This window comes from Chiloscyllium plagiosum, chromosome 45 (assembly GCF_004010195.1).
Source record: "Chiloscyllium plagiosum isolate BGI_BamShark_2017 chromosome 45, ASM401019v2, whole genome shotgun sequence".
NCBI lineage: Eukaryota > Metazoa > Chordata > Chondrichthyes > Orectolobiformes > Hemiscylliidae > Chiloscyllium > Chiloscyllium plagiosum.
In genome coordinates this window covers 4,341,681-4,363,999 of record NC_057754.1, presented here as the reverse complement: position 1 = coordinate 4,363,999, position 22,319 = coordinate 4,341,681, and the positions used below count along the sequence as shown (strand labels likewise).

Sequence of the window (22,319 nt, the reverse complement as noted above, 5' to 3'; positions counted from 1 at the left end):
CCCGCAGTGGTCTGTCCTATTGTAACTCACTGACAGGATGAGGATGGGCGAAGAGAAAGTGCTGTGTTTCTCAAACTTCATTTCAAATATTTCCTACTCCGACACCTATGACCTTTCAAGATCCCTGCATTCCCGCACCTCCGGCCTCGAGTATGCCCTCACTTTCCATCACTTCGCCATTGGTAGCCGTACCTTGGCAGTAATCTTGCGACTTCCCTCATTAAATCTCTCCAACCTTTCAATAGACAATAGGTGCAGGAGTAGGCCGTTCGGCCCCTCGAGCCAGCACCACCATTCATTATGATCGTGGCTGATCATCCATAATCAGTACCCTGTTCCTGCCTCATCCCCATAACCCTTGATTCCACTATCCTTAAGAGCTCTATCTAACTCTTTCTTGAAAGTATCCAGAGACTTGGCCTCCACTGCCTTCTGGGGCAGAGCATTCCATATATCCACCACACTCTGGGTGAAGAAGTTTCTCCTCAACTCTGTTCTACTTAAAGTCGCTGACTTCTCTGAACAATTTAGATCTGGGGATAGCTGTTCTTATGTTTTCATCGTAGGTCAGTGTCACTTTTGAAGAATCACAGAATCCCGACAGTGTAGAAGCAGGCCATTTAGCCCAATGGAGCCACACCAACTCTCCAAAGACAATCCCACCTAATCCCTGTAACCCTGTGTTTCCGGTGGCTAACCCACCTAGCCTGCACATCCCCTGAACACTGTGTGGCCATTTGGCACGGCCAATCCACCCTAATCTGCACATGTGGGAGGAGACCGGAGCACCTGGAGGAAACCCACGCAGACACGGGGAGAACATGCTAAACTCCCCACAGACAGTTGCCCAAGGATGCATCGAAACCAGGTCCCTGGCGCTGGGAGGCAGCAGTGCTAACCACTGAGTCACCATGGTCTCCTAAGTGTCATAAGATTTTTTTATGCATTAGAGGCATTAAATAAATGCAGATTTTTACTGGTAAAACATCCGGGGATCTCAGAGACTTACCTAAACCAGGCAAATAGTTCATGGTTTCTTGATAACAAATTTAAGGAAGCCAAGTTCAAAACTCAGGGAAGTAACTCAGATTATTTCCAGTGTTGGGTGAAATAGGAGAGAAGTAACAAGGGTTCAAAAACAGTAGATGGTGCTTGTGGAGTGTAAGACTTTGAAGAAAAGAGGGAAATTCAGAATTTTGCAGTTCATTCAGTTGCGAAGTGTTTAACTTGACCAATTTGAGACTGAAGTTGAAAAGGACATGTGTAACATTTCTTTTTGCATAAAGCTCTCACTCATAAAGATATCTCACTCTCTACAACTGTTTGCTTGGCAAGATGATGTAGAGAAGGCACAAGAAATGTCTCTTCCCAAGAACCAAACACCCAGAGCATTATAGATTCATTATAGAGCACGGAAACAGACCCTTCGGCCCGACTAGTCCATGTTGATCAGCTTTCCCAAACTAAGCTAACCCCATTTGCTTGAGTTTGGCCCATATCTCCCTAACTCTTTCTTATTCATGTAACTGTCCAAATGTCTTTTAAATGTTGTAAATGTATCTGCCTCTACCACTGCCTCTGACAGTTCATTTCAGATTGGAAACAGAGTTAAGCTCCATCTACTCTTTTAAACAGGAAGTAATGTAAAAGTAAAGCTTCCTCTACACTGTCCCCATCAAACACTCCCAGGACATGGGACGCACAGGATTAGATACAGTGTATAGCTCCCTCTACTCTTTTAATCTGAATGTAAAGCTCTCTTAATACTGTCACCATCAAATAAATCACTAGTTGGGGGTAGAGGAATCAATAGGATGTGGTTGTAGCTGGATAGGCCGATAATTACTGCTCATTTCTAATTGCCCCTGATGAGTTGGTTGTGAGCTGCTTTCCTTCAGCTCTGCAGGTGTAGGGCACCTATGATGTTGTCAGGAGGGAGTTTCAGGGGTTTGTCCCAAATACAGCGAAGGAAAACCAATAAAGTTCCAAATGAGGCTGATGAGTGGTTCAGAGAGGAACCTGCAGGGGACAGTGTTTCTGTGGATCTGCTGCCCCTGTCTCTCTAAACAGCAATGGTCAGGGTTTTGGAAGGAGCCTTGGTGAATTGTTGCAGTGCATCTTCTGGATGATCCTTACAGCTACTCCTATGGGTGTGCCGTGAGTGTTGAAGGTGGTGGTGTCAAGCTCTGAACGGGCTGAGGTGGGTGAGGAGGTGAGTTACTCCCTGTGGAATCTCCAACCTCTGACCTGTTTCACATCCACAGTGTTTATATGCCTAGTCCAGTCTCGGGACTTGGGAAGTCACGTTGAGGTTGTACAGGACATTGCTGAGGCCTCTTCTAGAGTGCTATGTCCAGTTCTGGTCTCCCTGTTATAGGAAGGATATTATTAAGCAGAGAGGGTTCAGAAGAGATTTACCAGGATGTTGCTGGGTTATGTTGAAGGTTTGAGTTATGAGGATAGGCTGGGACTTTTTTCACTGGAGCGTACGAGGTTGAGAGGTGACCTTATTGAAGTTTATAAAATAATGAGGGGTATAGATAGAGTTAATGGCAGATATCGTTTCACGATGATGGGAGATTTCAAGACTGGAGGGCACATTTTTAAGGTGAGAGGAGAAAGATTTAAAAAAGACATGAGGGGCACATTTTTTACACAGAGTGGTTTACGTGTGGAATGAATTTCCAGAGGAAGCAGTGGATGTGGGTACAATTACAATGTTTAAAAGACATTTGGATAAGTACGTGAATAGGAAAAGTTTGGAGGGATATGGGCCAGGAGCAGGCAGGAAGGACTAGTTTAGTTTGGGGTTATGTTCGGCATGGACTGGTTGGATTGAAGAGCCTGTTTCCATGCTGTATGACTCTATGACTCTATAATGGTACATCTTAAAAATAGTGTTTTATGCAGGATTGTGGACAGCTTTATACTGTAGGCCAGAGCTCGTGATAGTCCTACCTGTAGCCGCATAAACCCTCTTCTTGTTGGACACATGTGCATGGGGTGGAGGGAGTGCAGTGAACTTTATCTCATGGGCAGTTGAGTCTGATTAATTTACAATTTCCAGTTCTGAGGAAGATTCACTTGACCTGAAATGTTATCTCTGATGTCTCTCCACAGATACTGCCAGACCTGCTGAGCTTTTCCAGAAATTTCTGTTTTCGTTTCTGATTGACAGCATCTGCAGTTCTTTCGCTTTTCATTTACACTTTACTCACTCATGCTTGACTCGATGTCAGTATTCCTTGTTTGGAATGTTACTTGCTTAAACTGTGACATTGAACCTTTCTCCTGTCATGATCTTTCAAGCAATAAGATCTTTAGATGGAAAGTCCCTGGAATCTGCTTTCTTCCCACAGATGTTGGACCATCTTTGAAATGTTGCGTTCAATACTGGCCTCCCTGTGATCAGAAGGATGTTGTGAAACTTGAAAGGGTGCAGAAAAGATTTGCAAAGATGTTGCCAGGCTTGAAGGGTTTGAGCTATAGGGAGAGGCTGAATAGGCTGGGGCTATTTTCCCTGGAGCGTCGAGGCAGGGGGTGAATCTCTTTAGTGTCCTATTGTAGTGAAAGATGCAGTATGCAAGTTATTTTGATATATATCTCTCCAATCACAGAGGTTTACAGCACGGAAACAGGTCCTTCAGTTCGACTTGCCCACGACACCCAGTTTTTACAATTTAAACTAGTCTCAATTGCCTGCCTTTGATCCATATCCCTCCATACTTATCCCATCCATGTACCTGTCCAAATGTTTCTTAAATGATAAAATTGTTCTCACCTCCACCACTACCTCTAGCAGCCTGACACTCACCACCCTCTGTGTGAAATAAATTACCCCTCTGGACCCTTTTGTAGCTCTCCCCTCTCAACTGAAACCTGTGCTGTCTAGTTTTGGACTCCCCTACCATTGGGAAAAGCTGTCTGTTGTCTACCTTAACTATGCCTCTCATGATTTCATGGACCTCTGTAAGGTCACCCCCTCAGTCCCCTATGCTCCAGGGCAAAGAGTCCCAGCCTCTCTTTATAACTGAATCCTGACGGCACCAGGTGACATCCTAGTAAATATTTCCTGCACTCTTTCTGTAGTCGGACAACCAGAACTGCATGCAGTACTCCAAATGTGGTCTCTCCAATCTTTGACATCATTCCTGAATCTACTGGGCAGCAAAAGTGGCAGGGAGTATAATATGGTTTTGACAGGGATTTGAAAACAGGTGCAGTGTGTCTGGACTTCAAAGCCCCAAGTAGGAGCAGCGCAAGGGGGATGGGCTGAATAGACTCATTTTAACTCAATGAATCAGTTATGGGGGAAAATGGAGTTATCAGATCAAGATTCAATGGGTTGATGGCCTACTCCTACCATCTCAGATGTTCCTGATAACACACAGCTGTTAGGCAGAAGATTTCACACTTTTGAGTGAAAGTCTCTCCATATAACCCCTAGAGTGTGAGCGAAGGCCCTTCAGCCCATTGAGTGAACACTGACCCTCCAAAGAGCATACCACCCGAGCCCAAACCCTGTAATCCAGCATTTCTCATGATAAACCCACACATCCCTGGACACTATAGCATGGCCAATCCACCCTAAGTGCACATCTTTGGAATGTGGGAGGAAACAGGACCACCTGGAGGGAATCTGCACAGATGTGGGCAGAAAGTCACCTGAGGGTGGAATCGAAACCAGGTCTCTGGCACCGGGAGGCAGCGGTGCTAACCACTGAGCCACCATGTCACCCTACTTGCGGCTCATCAGAAAGTGGCCCTAACCTTTCAGAAAACGAGCACCTCTGGTCCCGCACTTTGGAGTCGATTATTCCTGCTGAACTGCCCGGAGCACGGTCAAGCATCTTGTGGAAAATCCCTGGCGTAACCAAAGAACTCCGATGTTTATCTGTTTTCCAAGGAGCTGTTTGCGTGGGTGAGCCATAAAAACCCTACGAAGACAGGAAGCCTTTAGTGTGTGCAATTTACTTGACCCAAACGACATACAAACAGCGAGGGAAAGTACACAGCAGGAGTAAACAGAACGTTTATATATCCATGTAAAAGAAAACAGGAAACTAAATCCTGAAGAGTGCTGTGCTCACAGAATCAGAAATAGCTCCTGTCCGTGTAGGAACTGTGTTTAATTTGCGAGTGTAAATACAGGTCCCAGGATACAGTGAGAATATTTAGACAGACTGCCATCGTGTGCTGGTTTGGACGGAGTAGAGTCCTTAGGCGAAGTTTGTGCTAACACTTCAAGAATGGACTGATGGGGCGTAAGTTCTCTCTCTCACTGGAGAGCAGTTCAGAGGAGGTTCACTAGATAGTTGCCAGAGGTGAGGGGTTTGTAAGTACAAATCGAGTAGCTTAGACCTATAGTCGTTTGTGTTGTAGGAAGGGTATGGTTAAGCTGGAGAGGGTTCAGAAGAGATTTGCCAGGATGTTGCCAGGAATGGAAGGGTTGAGTTATAAAGAAAGGCTGGGACTTCTCTCACTAGAGTGTAGGAGGTTGAGAGGTGACCTTACAGAAGTTTATAAAATCATGAGGGGAACAGATAGAGTTAATGGTCGTTGTCTTTTCTCTTGGATGTGGGAGTTCGAGACTAAGTTGCACATTTTTAAGGTGAGAGGGGAGAGATTTAAAAAAAACATGAGGGATGGTTCACGTGTGGAAAGAACTTGCTGAATAAGTAGTGGATGCGGGTGCAGTGACAATGTTCAGAGGACATTTGGATAAGTGCAAGAAGCATAGAATCCCCATAATGTAGAAGCAGGCCCTTCAGTCCAACAAATCCATACTGACCCTCCGAAAAGTAACCCACCCAACCCATTCCCCCTACCCTATATTTACCCCTGTCTAACGCACCTAATCTACACATCCCTGAACACAATGGGACAATTTAGCACGGCCAATTCACCCTAACTTGCACATCTTTGGACTATGGGAGGAAACCGGAGCAAACCCGCACAGACACGGGGAGAACAAGCACACTCCACAGAGACAATCACCTGAGGCTGGAATCAAACCTGGGACCCTAGTGCTGTAAGGAAGCAGTGCTAACCACTGAGCCACTGTGCTACCCAAATAAGAAAGGTTTGGAGAGATATGAGCCAGGAGCAGGCAGGTGGGACTAGTTTAGTTTGGGATTATGGTCAGCATGGACTGGTTGGACCGAAGGGTCTGTTTCCGTGCTGTATGACTCTATTCAGAAGAACGAGAGGAGATCTAATGGAGGTATCCAAGTTGCTAAAGAGGGGTTGGCAAAGTAGAGGTAGAAAGGATTTTGCCTTGTGTGGGGGAAATCGAGAATGAGAGGTCATCGTTTCGGGATAAGGGACCAGCAGATTTAAAACAAATCTGAGGAAGAATGACTTCTCTCAAAGGGGGATGAAAATGTGGAATTCACACACACCCCTCCAGAGTGAGGTGGACATGGGGACGCTGACTGAATTTGAAGAGGAGATAGATTTTCAATTAGTGAGGGATTTAGGGCAGCATGGTGGCTCAGTGGTTAGCACCACTGCCTCACAGCACCTAGGATCCAGGTTCAATTCCACCTTTGGGAGACTGTCTGTGTAGAGTTTGCATTTTCTCTCTGTGTCCATGTGTGTTTCCTCCAATGATGTGCAGGATAGGGTGGATTGCCTGTGCTAAATTGCCCACAGTGTCCAGGGATGTGCAGGATAGGGTGGATTGCCTGTGCTAAATTGCCCACAGTGTCCAGGGGATGTGCAGGATAGGTGGATTAGCCATAGGGTTATGGGGTAGAGCAGTTTGGGATGCTCTTTGGAGGATTGGTGTTTACTCAATGGACTGAGTACCCTGCTTCCCACAGTGTAGGGATTCTATGTAAGGGTTAGGGAGAGAGGGCAGGTATGTGCCATTGAGGCTAAGGTGAGATCAGCTATGCTCATTTTGAATGGTAGATCAGACCTTCGGAGCTGAGTGGCTTACTCCAGACCATAGTTTGCATGTTGTCTCTCAATTATACAGATTTGCTTTAAGGGAATGCTATGAGGCCTGGTTCCTAAACCAAACAGCACTGACTAACAGATCCATGTCAGATGCCATATCACTTGCCCTTCACTCCTCCCTAGTACATCTTGACACTGAGAACAGCTATGTAAGAATCCTACTCCTTGACTACAGTTCAGCCTTCAACACTATTATCCCCTCGAGACTGATTACTAAACTTAGTGATCTCGGACTAAGCCCCACTCTCTGCAACTGGATCCTCAGTTTCCTGACCCACAGGCCACAATCAGTGAAGATTGGGGACAATATTTCATTGTCATTAACACTCAACATTGTAGCCCCCCAGGGTTACGTACTCAACCCCCTTACTGTACTCACTGTATACCTATAACTGCGTTGCCAAATACCAGACTAATGCCATTTACAAGTTTGCTGATGACACCACCATAGTCGGTCGAATCTCAGATGGTGACAAAACAGACTACAGATGGGAGATGGAAAACCTGGAAAAATGGTGCACTGAGAACAACCTAGCTCTCAATGCCAGCAAAACTAAGGAACTCATTATTGACTTTCAGCGGGATGTTACTCATGCCCCCCTACACATTAACAGCACAGAGGTGGAACGAGTGGAGAGTGTCAAGCTCTTGGGAGTGGTCAAGAGCTTTCTTGGACTCTTCATGTGGACGCACTGGTTACAAAGGCCCAACAACGTCTCTTCTTTCTCAGGGAGCTGAGAAAATTTGGCATGATGGCGAATACCCTTGCCAACTTTTATAGGTGTGCCATCGAGAGCATTCTGTCTGGATGTATCTCTACCTGGTAAGGCAACTGTACCATTCAAGATCAGAGACGGTTACAGAGAGTGGTGAACTCGGCCCGGACAATCACAAGGGTCAATGTCCTCTCTATAGAATCCATCTACCAGGCCCACTGTCAAGGAAAGGCAGCCAGCATTCTCAAAGATCCATCCCACCCGGCAATATTTTTCTACAACCTCTACTATCGGGGATAAGCCTGAACACAAGCACCAGCCGGTTTCGTAATAGTTTCTACCCTACTGTTGTTAGAATACTGAATGGACTCACAAGCTCTTAGCATTTGCCTGTACCTGAGTTTTTGTTTTTGCTGCTGTTTACCTATCATTTACTTACCTATGCTATTTAATTCTGTGATCTGCCTATATTGCTCGCAAGACAAAGCTTTTCACTATGCCTCGGTACATATGACAATCAATTCGATTCAATTCAATTCAATTCAAAAAGTTCACACAGACTCTCAGAAGTTCATCTGCGCCCCTGGCACAAGTCAGGAGTACGATGGAGTGGCCTCCACTTGCCTGGATGAGTTGAACTTCAAGCCGTACCTATCCAAGATAAAGCTTCATCTGTTTATCTGTTTGTATTTTCTTTATTTGCTCATGGGATGTGGGCATCGCTGGCTGGGCCCAGCACTTATTGCTTGTCCCTAGTTGCCCCTTGAGAAGGTGGTGCCTTTTTGAATTGCTGCAGTCCATCAGCTGTGGGTTGACCTACAATGTCCTTAGGGAAGGAATTCCAAGATTTTGACCCTGCGACAGTGAAAGAATGGATGATATATTTCCGAGTCAGGATGACGAGTGGCTCGGAGGGAAACTTACAGGGGGTGGTGTTACCCTTGTATCTGCTACCCTTCTCCTTCTAGATGAAAGTGGTTGTGGGTCTAAAGGTGCATTCTAAGGATCTTTGGTGAATTTCCACAGTGCATCTTGTAAAATAATACACATTGCTGCCACTGAGCATCGGTGGTGGAGGGAATGGATGCTTGTGAACGTGGTGCCAATCAAGCAGGAGCTGCTTTATCGTGAATGATTTTGAGTGTTGTTGGGGCTGCACTCATCCAGGGCAAGTGAGGGATATTCCATGCCCCTGGTCCTTATGGGTGGTGGACAGGCTTTGGGGAGTCAGGAGATGAGTTACTTGCTGCTGGATTCCCAGCTTCTGACTTACTGTTGTCGCCACAGTGGCTAGTCCAGTTCAGTTTCTGGCCAATGGTAACCCCCCAGGATAATGGGGGATTGACTAGTGGGGCACATGGGGGACCTGTAGGTTCCCTTCCAGCTCAAACACCACCTTGACTTGGAAGTTTTGACTCCCTGTTGTTCCTCGAACTCCCTCTGTAATAGTACAGTGGGTGTATCTTCACCACACCGATTACCACTTGTCAATAAGGTGGCTCACCACCATCTTCTCAAGGGCAATTAGGGATGGGCACTAAATTCTAGCCTTGCTGGTTACACCCAAGTGCCATAGGCGAATTTTTAAAAAGGTTGTACAGGCGTTGACATATTTGAGGAGTCAAGATTGGTGCTGATGGTGTGTGTTGCACTCAACATCTATGAAAGCTGATAATTATGTGGTTGCAAATTTAGAAGTGTTGGTTAGCATTCAGCAATCAGTTATTGTGAGATGGATTAAAGGTTTATTGTTCTTTCACGGGATATAGGTGTTACCGGCAAGGTCAGCACTCAGACTATTTTCTAACTGGGGAGGAAATTCAGAAATCTGAAGTGCAAAGGAACTTGGGAGCCCTAGTCCAGGTTTCTCTTCAGGTAAACTTGCAGGTCGGGTTGATAGTCAGGGGCAGCACAATGGTTAGCACCACAGCCTCACAGTGCCAGTGACCCGGGTTCGATTCCCGCCTTGGGCCACTGTCTGTATGGAGTTTGCGCATTCTCCCTGTGACTGCGTGGGTTTCATCCAAGCGCTCCGGTTTCCTCCCACAGTTCAAAGATGTGCAGATCAGGTGAATTGGCCATGCTAAATTGTCCCCCAGTGTTAGGTCCATTAATTGGGGTAAATGTAGGGGGGGGTGTTACTCTTCAGAAGGCTGTTGTGGACTGATTGGGCTAAATGGCCTGTTTCTAATCAAATACAAAGTTGGCATTTATTTCGAGAGGACTAGAATATAAAGGCAGGGATGTACTTCTGAGGCTTTAAAAGGCTCTGGTCAGACCACATTCAGAGTACTGTGAGCAATTTTGGGCCCACACATCAGGAAGGATTTATTGGCTCAAGAGCGAGTCCAGAAAAAGTTCATGAGAATGATCCCAGGAATGAAAATCTTAACATGTGAGGAACGTTTGCAGACTCTGGGTCTATATTCGATGGAGTTTAGAAGGATGAGGGGGGATCTAATTGAAATTTACAGAACGCTGAATGGCCTGGACAGAGCGGACATTGGGAAGATGTTTCCATTGGTAGGAGAGACTAGGGCCCGAGGGCACAGTCTTAGAGTAAAGGGAAGACCCTTTAGAACAGAAATGAGGAGAAGCCTTTTCAGCCAGAAAATGGTGAATCTATGAAATTCATTGCCATAAAAGGCTGTGGAGTATTTTAAATACAGAAACCGATAGGTTCTCGATTGTCAAGGGGATCAAAGGTTGCAGAGAGACGGCAGTTGAGAAACTTGTCAGTCATGATGAAATGACGGAGCAGACTCAATGGGCCGAATGGCCTACTTTTTGCTCCTATGTCTTATGACCTGTTCCCTACTTGAGGGACCATTTTCAAGAAGGCTGTTAAGCATTCCCCCATTGTTGTGGGCCTGGAGTTACCTATAGGCCCCATTTCTTTCCCTCCAATGCATCAGATGGATTTTTATGGCAACAGACAATTGCATGGTGGTCCTCACTGTTAAGATATATTAATTGACTTAGACACCACAGCAGGGTTCCAAACCTGATCCCAGAGTATTCGCCGAGATCACCGGATTACTAACCTTAACACTATGCCACCAACTCCTTGTAAATGCTGGGGAAAAGTCAAATGACATGTCTAAGTGATGGGTTATTATGGATAATGCACATAGAATATTGCGTGGAAGCAGACCATTTGGCCCATTGAATCCACACCAACCCTCTGAAGAGCATCCCACCCAGACTCACCCTTGTAACCCTGCATTTCCCATGGCTAACAGCCCATGTACATCCCCTGAGCACTATGGGCAATTTCCCATGGCCAATCCTCCTGAACCTGTGCATCTTTGGACTGTGGGAGGAAACCAGGGCACCAGAGGAAACCCACACAGACACGGGAGAATGTGCAAACTCCACAGAGACAGTCACCCAAGGCTGGAATCAAACCTGGGACCCTGGTGCTGTGAGGCAGCAGTGCTAACCACTGAACTGCCACACCATGTGCTGGTTAGGTATGTTCTACTTGGCAGATCAACAATTGCTAACGTTTCTGACAATCGACCCAAAATTTTAGCTCTGTTACTGTCTCCACAGATAGTACCTGACCTGCTGAGCAATTTCTAGCATTTTTGGTTTATGCTCTCATTATTATAGAGTCATAGAGATGTACAGCATGGAAACAGACCCTTCGGTACAACTCGTCCATGCCGACCAGATATGCTAACCTAATGCAGTCCCATTTGCCAGCACTTGGCCCATATCCCTGTAAACCCTTCCTATTCATATACCCATCCAGATGCCTTTTAAATGCTGTCATTGTACCTGCCTCCACAACTTCCTCTGGTAGCTCATGCACCACCCTCTGTGTGAAAAAGTTCCCCTTAGATCCGTTTTATATCTTTCCCCTCACCCTTGAAACTTATGCCCTCTAGTTCTGTACTCCCTCATCCCAGGGAAAAGACCTTGTCTATTTAATCTATCCATGCCCCTCATGATTTATAAACCTCTATAAGGTCACCCCTCAGCCTCTAACGCTCCAGGGAAAACAGCCCCAGCCTGTTCAGCTTTGCTCCATAGCTCAAACCCTCCAACCCTGGCAACATGCTTGTAAATCTTTTCTGAACTCTTTCAAGTTTCACAACATCTTTCTGATAGGAAGACCAGAACTGCATGCAATATTCCAAAGTAGCCTCACCAATGTCCTGTTCAGCTGAAACATGACCCCTAACTCCTAATACTCAATGCTCTGACCAATAAAGGAAAGCATACCAAATGCCTTCTTCACTAGGAGAAAGTGAGGACTGCAGATGCTGGAGATCAGAGCTGAAAAATGTGTTGCTGGAAAAGCGATTGCAGGTCAGGAAGGCAGTGCTGAGTCCGAGGGTTGGGACCAACGTTTCCAGCAACACATTTTTCAGCCTTCTTCACTATCCTGTCTACCTGTGACTCAACTTTCAAGGAGCTATGAACCTGCATTCCAAGGTCTCTTTTACTTGGGGTATTGGAAAGCATGAAGTAGGAGGCCATTTGGCCCATTGAGCCTGGCTTCCAATTCATTCAGATCTGCCAGCTAAATGATTCCTGCATTATCCTGATATCCCGCAGATCATTTTGGGGTGGGTGCTGTATCAGTGGGATGTTGTTTTGTGGTACGATGGCACAGTGGTTGGCACTGCTTCCTCGCAGCACCAGGGTCAGGGTTCGATTCCACCCTCGGGCGACTGTCTGTGTGGAGTTTTCACATTCTCCTCGTGTCTACATGGGTTTCCTCCCACAGTCCAAAGGGTGTGCAGATTAGGGTGGATCAGCCATGCTAGATTGCCCTTAGTGTCCGCTGGTGTGCTAGGCCAGGTAGATTATCTGTGGGAAATGCAGGGATAGAGTAGGGTGTTGGGTCTGGTTGGGATGTTTTCAGAGGGTCAGTGTGGACTCAATGAGCCGAATGGCCTGCTTCCAAACTGACGGGATTCTATGACACGTGTCAGGTGGGACATAGTTGTTGATCTGTGTGGTTCATATTGAATACATTGAATGGAAGTGATAGAAAGGTTAGGGGATCCGTTATCAAACAACGAGGAGACAGAGGAGAGTTGTCCTGGTTGGCTTTAGTCCCAGACTTTGGCATTGAAGGAACAGTGTCCAACACGGCTCATGACAGTACTGAAGAAAGTGTAGTCTATATTTAAGCTCGGCACGCAATGAATGCTTTTTTTTATTTACTAACATTTATTTAGTGGAATGCACAGTGCCCTTACAAGTGTTGAGATCCGAAACCTGACTGGGGTCAAGGCTAGTGTGGAGTACAGTGCTGGGTCTGTTTTGTTTTGGCGCTGTAAGCTGATAGGGGTGGGGACGGATGTGGGCAGAGGGGGGTTGTGCCAATCAGAAGCCCTGCCCATCAGCTCAACAGGAGGGGGGGGGGCACAGCTAACTCCGGATCACAGCAGGATGCCACACTTAGGAAGCAGACGGCCAAGTGTTTCTCTGGAATCTGGGTGTCCTTGCCATCTCGTGCAGTACTTTTTCTACGTACTGGCTGAACTTGTGTACCTGCGTCTGCGTGTGAGAGAGTGTGTGTGTGTATGCATGTGTGTGAGTGGACGTGTGAAAGTGTATATGTGTGTGTGTATCTGTGAGTGTGTATGTACTTGAGAGTATCTAGGTGTGTGGGTGTGTACTTGTGACTGTGTGTATCTATTTGTGACTGTGTATATATGTGTCGATCTGTGGCTGTGTGTGAGTGTGTGTGCATGTGTTGTGTGTGCGCACACACGTGTGTGTATGTGATTGTGAGTGTGTACGAATGAGTGTGTGTATGCATATGTATGTGTGTGTGTGTGCATGTGTGAGTGTGTGTGCCTAGCTGTGGCTGTGTATGAGTGTGTATTTTTGTGTTTTGTGTGCACACATGTGTGTGTGCACGCGTGCGCGCGTATGTGTGTGTATGTGCGAATGTGTGTGAGTGCGTATATCTGTGTGTGTGTACACGTGTGTGTGTGTATGTGAGAGTGTGGAAGTGTGTGTGTATGAGTGTGTGTTTTGGAGGCAGCTTAAAGTGCAGCCTTTGAATAACTCTGTTAGTATTATTGCAGAGTCTCACAATCCACAACACAAATAACCTCCATTGAATTAGTTTATTCCCATACTTTTCTTTCCTCTCTGGAAGGGCTGCTTCTTATTTCGACCACAAAGGGTGTTGTAGCAAAGTAGCCATTGCGACTCCACACCATCAATTGATTCCTTGCAGAAGATGATATTCAATTCATCTCAGTCTGCATCCAAAAATATGTGGTGCGGGAGCAGTGTAGCAGACTCAGGAGGAGCCCATAACATTGTAACTTGTGGTTCCCAAAGTCGCACACCTCTGCAGATTCCCCCACGCCCCTCATCTCTTGACTCTTTGGTCACTGACAATTCCATTCTTGGAGAGTCATAGAGTTACACTGCACGGAAACAGACACTTTGGACCAACATATGAGAGGGGGAAAGACGGTGGCTCAGTGGTTAGCGCTGTCACCTGTAAGTGCCACGGGCAGGCAACTATCTGTGTGGAGTTTGCATGTTCTCCCCATGTCAGCATGGGGTTTCCTCCCGCAGTCCAAAGATGTGTAGGTTAGGTGCATTGGCCATGCTAAGTTGCCCATGGTGTCCGGGAATGTATGGGCTAGATGGATTAGACATGGGAAATCTGGAGTTACAGGGATGTGATGGTGTGGGTCTGGGTGGGATGTTCTTCGGAGGGTCGGTGTGGACTCAGTAGGCCGAATGGCCTGCTCCTACAATGTAGAGCTTCTATGAAAAGGGACCTAAGGGGCAACTTTTTCACACAGAGGGTGGGGCGTGTGTGGAACAAGCTGCCAGAGGAAGTGATGGAAGTTGGTACAATGACAGCATTTAAAGGCATCTGGATGAGGACATGGATAGAAAAGGTTGAGAGGGATATGGGCCAAATGCCGGCAAATGGGACAGGATCAATTTAGGATATCTGGTCGGCATGGATGAGTTGGACCAAAAGGTCAGTTTCCATTGTGTACACGTCAATGATTCATGACCTCCATGCTGATGAAGTTTCCCAAACTAAACTAGTCCCATTTGCCTGTGTTTGGCCACATTTCTCTAAACATTACCTGCTTATATACCCATCCACATGTCTTTTAAATGTTGTAATCGTACCCCCATCCACCATTTACTCTGGCAGCGCATCCTGCACACACACCACCCCCTGTGAAAAAGTTGCCCTTTTTAAATCTTTCTCAGTTCACTGTGTGACAGCCAGTACAGTAGAAAACACAGTGAGTGAATCTCTGCCCTTTTTTTCCTCCAACAATTCATGTGTGCAGATGAAGGAGGCTATTGGACAACTATCATAGAATTCCTGCAGTGCAGAAAGAGGCCATTCAGCCTATTGAGTCTGCACCAACCTCCAAAGAGCATCTCATCCAGACCCAAGCCCCTACCCTATCCCCGTAACCCTGCATTTTCCATGCCTCATCCACTTAACCTACACATCCCTGGGCTCTACAAAGCAATTTGCCATGGGCAATCCACCCTAACCTGCACATCCCTGGACACTATGAGGCAATTTAGCACGGCCAATCCACCCTAACCTGCACATCCCTGGGCACTATGGGACAATTTAGTATGGCCAATCCACCCTAACCTGTACATCCCTGGACACTATGGGACAATTTAGTATGGCCAATCCGCCCTAACCTGCACATCTTTGGACTGTGGGAGGAAACGGGAGCACCCGGAGGAAGCCCCACGCAGATACGGGGAGAACTTGCAAACTCCAGACCGGCAGTCGCCCAAACGTCGAATCGAACCCTGGTCCCTGGCGCTGTGAGGCAGTAGCGCTAACCACTGTGCCGTGCCGATATGTACAATTGACTCACATACCTGGACCCTAAGCAAAAGGAATATTTATCGAGATGTGGTAGAGGCAAGTGGAATTAAGACATTCAAGAGAATGGTCTTTTTGGATGGAAATATCGGGCAAGGGTATGGGGAAGAGACAGGAGGTTATCACAAAGTAACAAAGTCCACTTGAAGAGCGTGAACACATGGGCCGATTGGCTGTAACACTTCAATGGAGAAAGCGCTGTGGAATCAGCCAATCCCAACTCCATTCCTGTGCCCTAATCAATGAGAGTTGCTACATATGTAACCAGTTCAAAGTTTGGGAGAAGATTTGTAGCTCGGGTGCTCGTTGTGGTGGTTCTGTTCGCCGAGCTGGGAATTTGTGTTACAGACGTTTCGTCCCCTGTCTAGGTGACATCCTCAGTGCTTGGGAGCCTCCTGTGAAGCGCTTCTGTGATCTTTCCTCCGGCATTTATAGTGATTTGTATCTGCCGCTTCCGGTTGTCAGCGGAATTCCTAGAGGCATGGCATTCATCCACAGATTCAATCAATATGCACATCGACCTGGACTCAATATCCCGGCCACTGCAGCGGACAGCTGGAACTGACAACCGGAAGCGGCAGATACAAATCACTACAAATGCCGGAGGAAAGATCACAGAAGCGTTTCACAGGAGGCTTCCAAGCACTGAGGATGTCACCTAGACAGGGGACGAAACGTCTGCAACACAAATTCCCAGCTCGGCGAACATATGTAACCAGTGTAACTAAGATCAGAGAGCCAACTGCTCCTGCTGTATCTCCATCCTGACCTAACTCCAACCTTTCCCCACCATCTTTTCTTGCTCACTTATAAATGACTGTTTCCTTCCTGGTTTTTCTCATGTGTCAGTCCTGATGAGTGCTTGGCAGAAATCTGTGGCCTCTTGTTTCTTTGAGCCATGATTAGATATCAGGGAATGATACAGTGTAAGGTTTTGGACCATTGTGTCAGTTGCAACTCTGGTCAACAGAGGCATCCCCAGGTTCCACTTCAAACCATGCACCATCCAAACTTGGAAACATACTGTTGGTCTTTCATTGTCACTGGGTCAAGATCCTGGAACACTTTGCCTAACGTCACTGCGGGTGTGCCAAGGGGTCAGCTCAGCGCCTCCTCAAAGGGCAGTGGGAGGTAGTCAGTAACTGCTGGACTTGTCACCAGCTTCCGTGAACGAATAAGGACAAAATGGTAGTTCATCACACACCGATCTCACAGATACCCAGGATCGATCCCTGGTACACCGCTACCTCACTGATCCTTTGGTACACTCTGATCTCACTCATTCTTGGGATCAACCCCAGTACACTCCAATCTGACTGATCCTCAGGATCAATCCCTGGAACACTCTGATCTGACAGATCCCCAGGATCGATCCCTGGTACACTCCAATCTGACTGATCCCCAGGATCAATCCCTGGTACACTCCAATCTGACTGATCCCCAGGATCAATCCCTGGTACACTCTGATCTGACTGATCCCAAGGATCGATCCCTGGTACACTCTGATCTGACAGATCCCCAGTATCGATCCCTGGTACACTCCCATCTGACTGATCCCCAAGATCAATCCCTGGTACACTCCCATCTGACTGATCCCCAGGATCGATCCCTGGTACACTCCCATCTGACTGATCCCCAGGATTGATCCCTGGTACACTCCCATCTGACTGATCCCCAGGATCAATCCCTGGTACACTCCAATCTGACTGATCCCCAGGATCAATCCCTGGTACACTCCAATCTGACTGATCCCCAGGATCAATCCCTGGTACACTCCAATCTGACTGATCCCCAGGATCAATCCCTGGTACACTCCAATCTGACTGATCCCCAGGATCAATCCCTGGTACACTCCAATCTGACTGATCCCCAGGATCAATCCCTGGTACACTCCAATCTGACTGATCCCCAGGATCAATCCCTGGTACACTCCAATCTGACTGATCCCCAGGATCAATCCCTGGTACACTCCAATCTGACTGATCCCCAGGATCAATCCCTGGTACACTCCAATCTGACTGATCCCCAGGATCAATCCCTGGTACACTCCAATCTGACTGATCCCCAGGATCAATCCCTGGTACACTCCAATCTGACTGATCCCCAGGATCAATCCCTGGTACACTCCAATCTGACTGATCCCCAGGATCAATCCCTGGTACACTCCAATCTGACTGATCCCCAGGATCAATCCCTGGTACACTCCAATCTGACTGATCCCCAGGATCAATCCCTGGTACACTCCAATCTGACTGATCCCCAGGATCAATCCCTGGTACACTCCAATCTGACTGATCCCCAGGATCAATCCCTGGTACACTCCCATGTGACTGATCCCAAGGATCGATCCCTGGTACACTCTGATCTGACAGATCCCCAGTATCGATCCCTGGTACACTCCCATCTGACTGATCCCCAGGATTGATCCCTGGTACACTCCCATCTGACTGATCCCCAGGATTGATCCCTGGTACACTCCCATCTGACTGATCCCCAGGATTGATCCCTGGTACACTCCCATCTGACTGATCCCCAGGATTGATCCCTGGTACACTCCCATCTGACTGATCCCCAGGATTGATCCCTGGTACACTCCCATCTGACTGATCCCCAGGATTGATCCCTGGTACACTCCCATCTGACTGATCCCCAGGATTGATCCCTGGTACACTCCCATCTGACTGATCCCCAGGATTGATCCCTGGTACACTCCCATCTGACTGATCCCCAGGATTGATCCCTGGTACACTCCCATCTGACTGATCCCCAGGATTGATCCCTGGTACACTCCCATCTGACTGATCCCCAGGATTGATCCCTGGTACACTCCCATCTGACTGATCCCCAGGATTGATCCCTGGTACACTCCCATCTGACTGATCCCCAGGATTGATCCCTGGTACACTCCCATCTGACTGATCCCCAGGATTGATCCCTGGTACACTCCCATCTGACTGATCCCCAGGATTGATCCCTGGTACACTCCCATCTGACTGATCCCCAGGATCAATCCCTGGTACACTCCCATGTGACTGATCCCCAGGATTGATCCCTGGTACACTCCCATCTGACTGATCCCCAGGATCAATCCCTGGTACACTCCCATGTGACTGATCCCCAGGATTGATCCCTGGTACACTCCCATCTGACTGATCCCCAGGATCAATCCCTGGTACACTCCCATGTGACTGATCCCCAGGATTGATCCCTGGTACACTCCCATGTGACTGATCCCCAGGATTGATCCCTGGTACATCCCTATCTCACTGATCCCCAGGATTGATCCCTGGTACACTCCCATCTGACTGATCCCCAGGATCGATCCCTGGTACATCCCTATCTCACTGATCCCCAGGATCGATCCCTGGTACACTCCCATCTGACTGATCCCCAGGATCAATCCCTGGTACACTCCCATCCGACTGATCTCCATGATCGATCCCTGGTACACTCCCATCTGACTGATCCCCATGATCGATCCCTGGTACACTCCCATGTGACTGATCCCCAGGATCAATCCCTGGTACATCCCTATCTCACTGATCCCCAGGATCGATCCCTGGTACACTCCCATCTGACTGATCCCCAGCATCAATCCCTGGTACACTCCCATGTGACTGATCCCCAGGATCAATCCCTGGTACATCCCTATCTCACTGATCCCCAGGATCGATCCCTGGTACACTCCCATCTGACTGATCCCCAGGATCAATCCCTGGTACACTCCCATGTGACTGATCCCAAGGGTCGATCCCTGGTACACCCCTATCTCACTGATCCCCAGGATCAATCCCTGGTACACTCCCATCTGACTGATCCCCAGGATCGATCCCTGGTACACTCCCATCTGACTGATCCCCAGGATCGATCCTTGGTACACCCCTATCTCACTGATCCCCAGGATTGATCCCTGGTACACTCCCATGTGACTGATCCTCAGGATTGATCCCTGGTACACTCCCATCTGACTGATCCCCATGATCGATCCCTGGTACACTCCCATCTGACTGATCCCCAGGATCAATCCCTGGTACACTCCCATCTGACTGATCCCCATGATCGATCCCTGGTACACTCCCATGTGACTGATCCCCAGGATCGATCCCTGGTACACTCCCATCTGACTGATCCCCAGGATCGATCCCTGGTACACCCCTATCTCACTGATCCCCAGGATCGATCCCTGGTACACCCCTATCTCACTGATCCCCAGGATTGATCCCTGGTAAACTCCCATCTGACTGATCCCCATGATCGATCCCTGGTACACTCCCATCTGACTGATCCCCAGGATCAATCCCTGGTACACTCCCATCTGACTGATCCCCAGGATCGATCCCTGGTACACTCCCATCTGACTGATCCCCAGGATCGATCCCTGGTACACCCCTATCTCACTGATCCCCAGGATTGATCCCTGGTAAACTCCCATCTGACTGATCCCCATGATCGATCCCTGGTACACTCCCATCTGACTGATCCCCAGGATCGATCCCTGGTACACTCCCATCTGACTGATCCCCAGGATCGATCCCTGGTACACTCCCATGTGACTGATCTCCAGGATCAATCCCTGGTACACCCCTATCTGACTGATCCCCAGGATCAATCCCTGGTACACTCCCATGTGACTGATCCTCAGGATTGATCCCTGGTACACTCCCATCTGACTGATCCTCAGGATCAATCCCTGGTACACTCCCATGTGACTGATCCCAAGGATCGATCCCTGGTACACTCCCATCTGACAGATCCCCAGGATTGATCCCTGGTACGCCCTGATCTCACTGATCCCCAGGATCAATCCCTCATACATTCTGATCTCACTGATCCCCAGGATTGATCCCTGGTACACTCTGATCTCACTGTCCCTAGATGAAATGACGATACAGACATTTAGAATTGCCTGTAATCTGTGTTGGGAATCTGAAATTCCCTTGGTGATTGAACTCCGCTGCCTCCTGCTGGATGTCTGTGCCCAGTTCGCTCCTCAGCAAAGGCTCCATGCTATGGCCACTGTCTGAGATCATTCAGCCTCACTATAATGGTACTGGGACTGATGGGGTTAAATTGTAGGCCGGTCCCATTGAGATACGGACCATGTTCCCACAAGTCTCGGAGATTAAGGTGTGATATACATTGAGATGTGGGAATCATCAAAGGACTTTTTTCCCTTCGTCGTTCTTTCAATGTATGCGGGCGCTGTTGGCAACACCAGCATTTGTTGCGCGTTCTTAATTGCCCCTTGAACTGAGTGGCCATTTCAGAAAGAGTCAACTACATCGCTGTGGGTTAAGAGTAATAGATTTCCTTCTTTCAAGGAATTTAGTAAATCAGATGGTACAATCAAGTGATCAACAGAACCTTCCAAACACGCGACCTGCATACCTAGATAGACCAGAGCAGCAGATATGTTGGGACAGGTGAAATCTCTCCTCTGAGTCACTCACCATCCCAACTTAAAATCCCTAGAGAGTGAAAGCAGGCATTCAGCCCATTGAGTCCACGCAAACTCTTCCATAAGCATCCTGCCCAGACACCCCCCCATACCCTATAAACACCCCCATTCCTAATGCATCAAGCCTGCACATCCCTTTACACTAGGGGGCAATTCAGCACAGTCAATCTACCCTAACCTGCACATCTTTGGACTGTGGGGGGGAAACCGGAGCACCTGGAGGGAACTCACACAGACACAGGGAGAACGTGCACACTCCACATAGACAGTTGCCCGAGGGTGGAATCGAACCCGAGTCCCAGTGAGGCAGCAGTACTATCCACTGAGCCAATCTCAAAAGTTCCCCCAGGTATTTTGCTCATGCATTGGTTGCTCCTGCAGTGTCAAAGTCCTCACCTCCTCGCTTCCTAACAGCATAGTGGGAATCCATACACCGCACGGACTGCATTCGTTCAAGAACGCAGCTCATCACCACCTTCTCCAGTAACACCTGCATTCCACAAACATTTGGAAGTAATCATTTTCTCAGTCACTGTTGCCGAGATTACTTTCTATTCCGAATCTAATGAATTTAAATCCCATCAGCTGCTGTGCTTTGTATTCCCAGAGAATTAACTCGATGCCACTGATTAGAGGGAAAATGTTTGCTCTGCTGTGGGATGGGAATCCATGGCGAGAGTAATAATCTTAAAATTAGAGTCATAGAGATGTACAGCTAGGAAACAGACCCTTCGGTCCAACCCGTCCATGCCAACCAGACATCCCAACCCAAGAAGCGATATCAAGACGTGCTTTGTCAGGTGAAGATTTATTGTACGTTTGGAACATTCCATCCTCCTAACAAAGGCTTTTGAGATTGAGGAGTTTGTAAACTTCAAAGCAAAGATGGTTAGATATCCATTTTTATCAAGGGCCTTAAAAATTCTTACAGAGCCAAGGTAGAATAAAAATATTATGGATTAGTGGTGCTGGAAGAGCACAGCAGTTCAGGCAGCATCCGAGGAGCTTCGGAATCGACGTTTCGGGCAAAAGCCCTTCATCAGGAATAAAGGCAGTGAGCCTGAAGCGTGGAGAGATAAGCTAGAGGAGGGTGCGGGTGGGGAGAAAGTAGCACAGAGTACAATGGGTGAGTGGGGGAGGGGATGAAGGTGATAAGTCAGGGAGGAGAGGGTGGAGTGGATAGGTGGAAAAGGAGATAGGCAGGTAGGACAAGTCCGGACAAGTCATGGGGACAGTGCTGAGCTGGAAGTTTGGAACTAGGGTGAGGTGCGGGAAGGGGAAATTAGGAAACTGTTGAAGTCCACACTGATGCCCTGGG

The 22,319-nt window shown here is 47.8% G+C and overlaps 1 protein-coding gene across 3 annotated transcripts in view; it reads left to right on the top strand.

The window, feature by feature from the left end:
• The window catches only part of ltbp3 (latent transforming growth factor beta binding protein 3), a 172,437-nt gene that overhangs the window by 21,862 nt on the left and 128,256 nt on the right, over nucleotides 1-22,319 (top strand). The window lies entirely within an intron of this gene.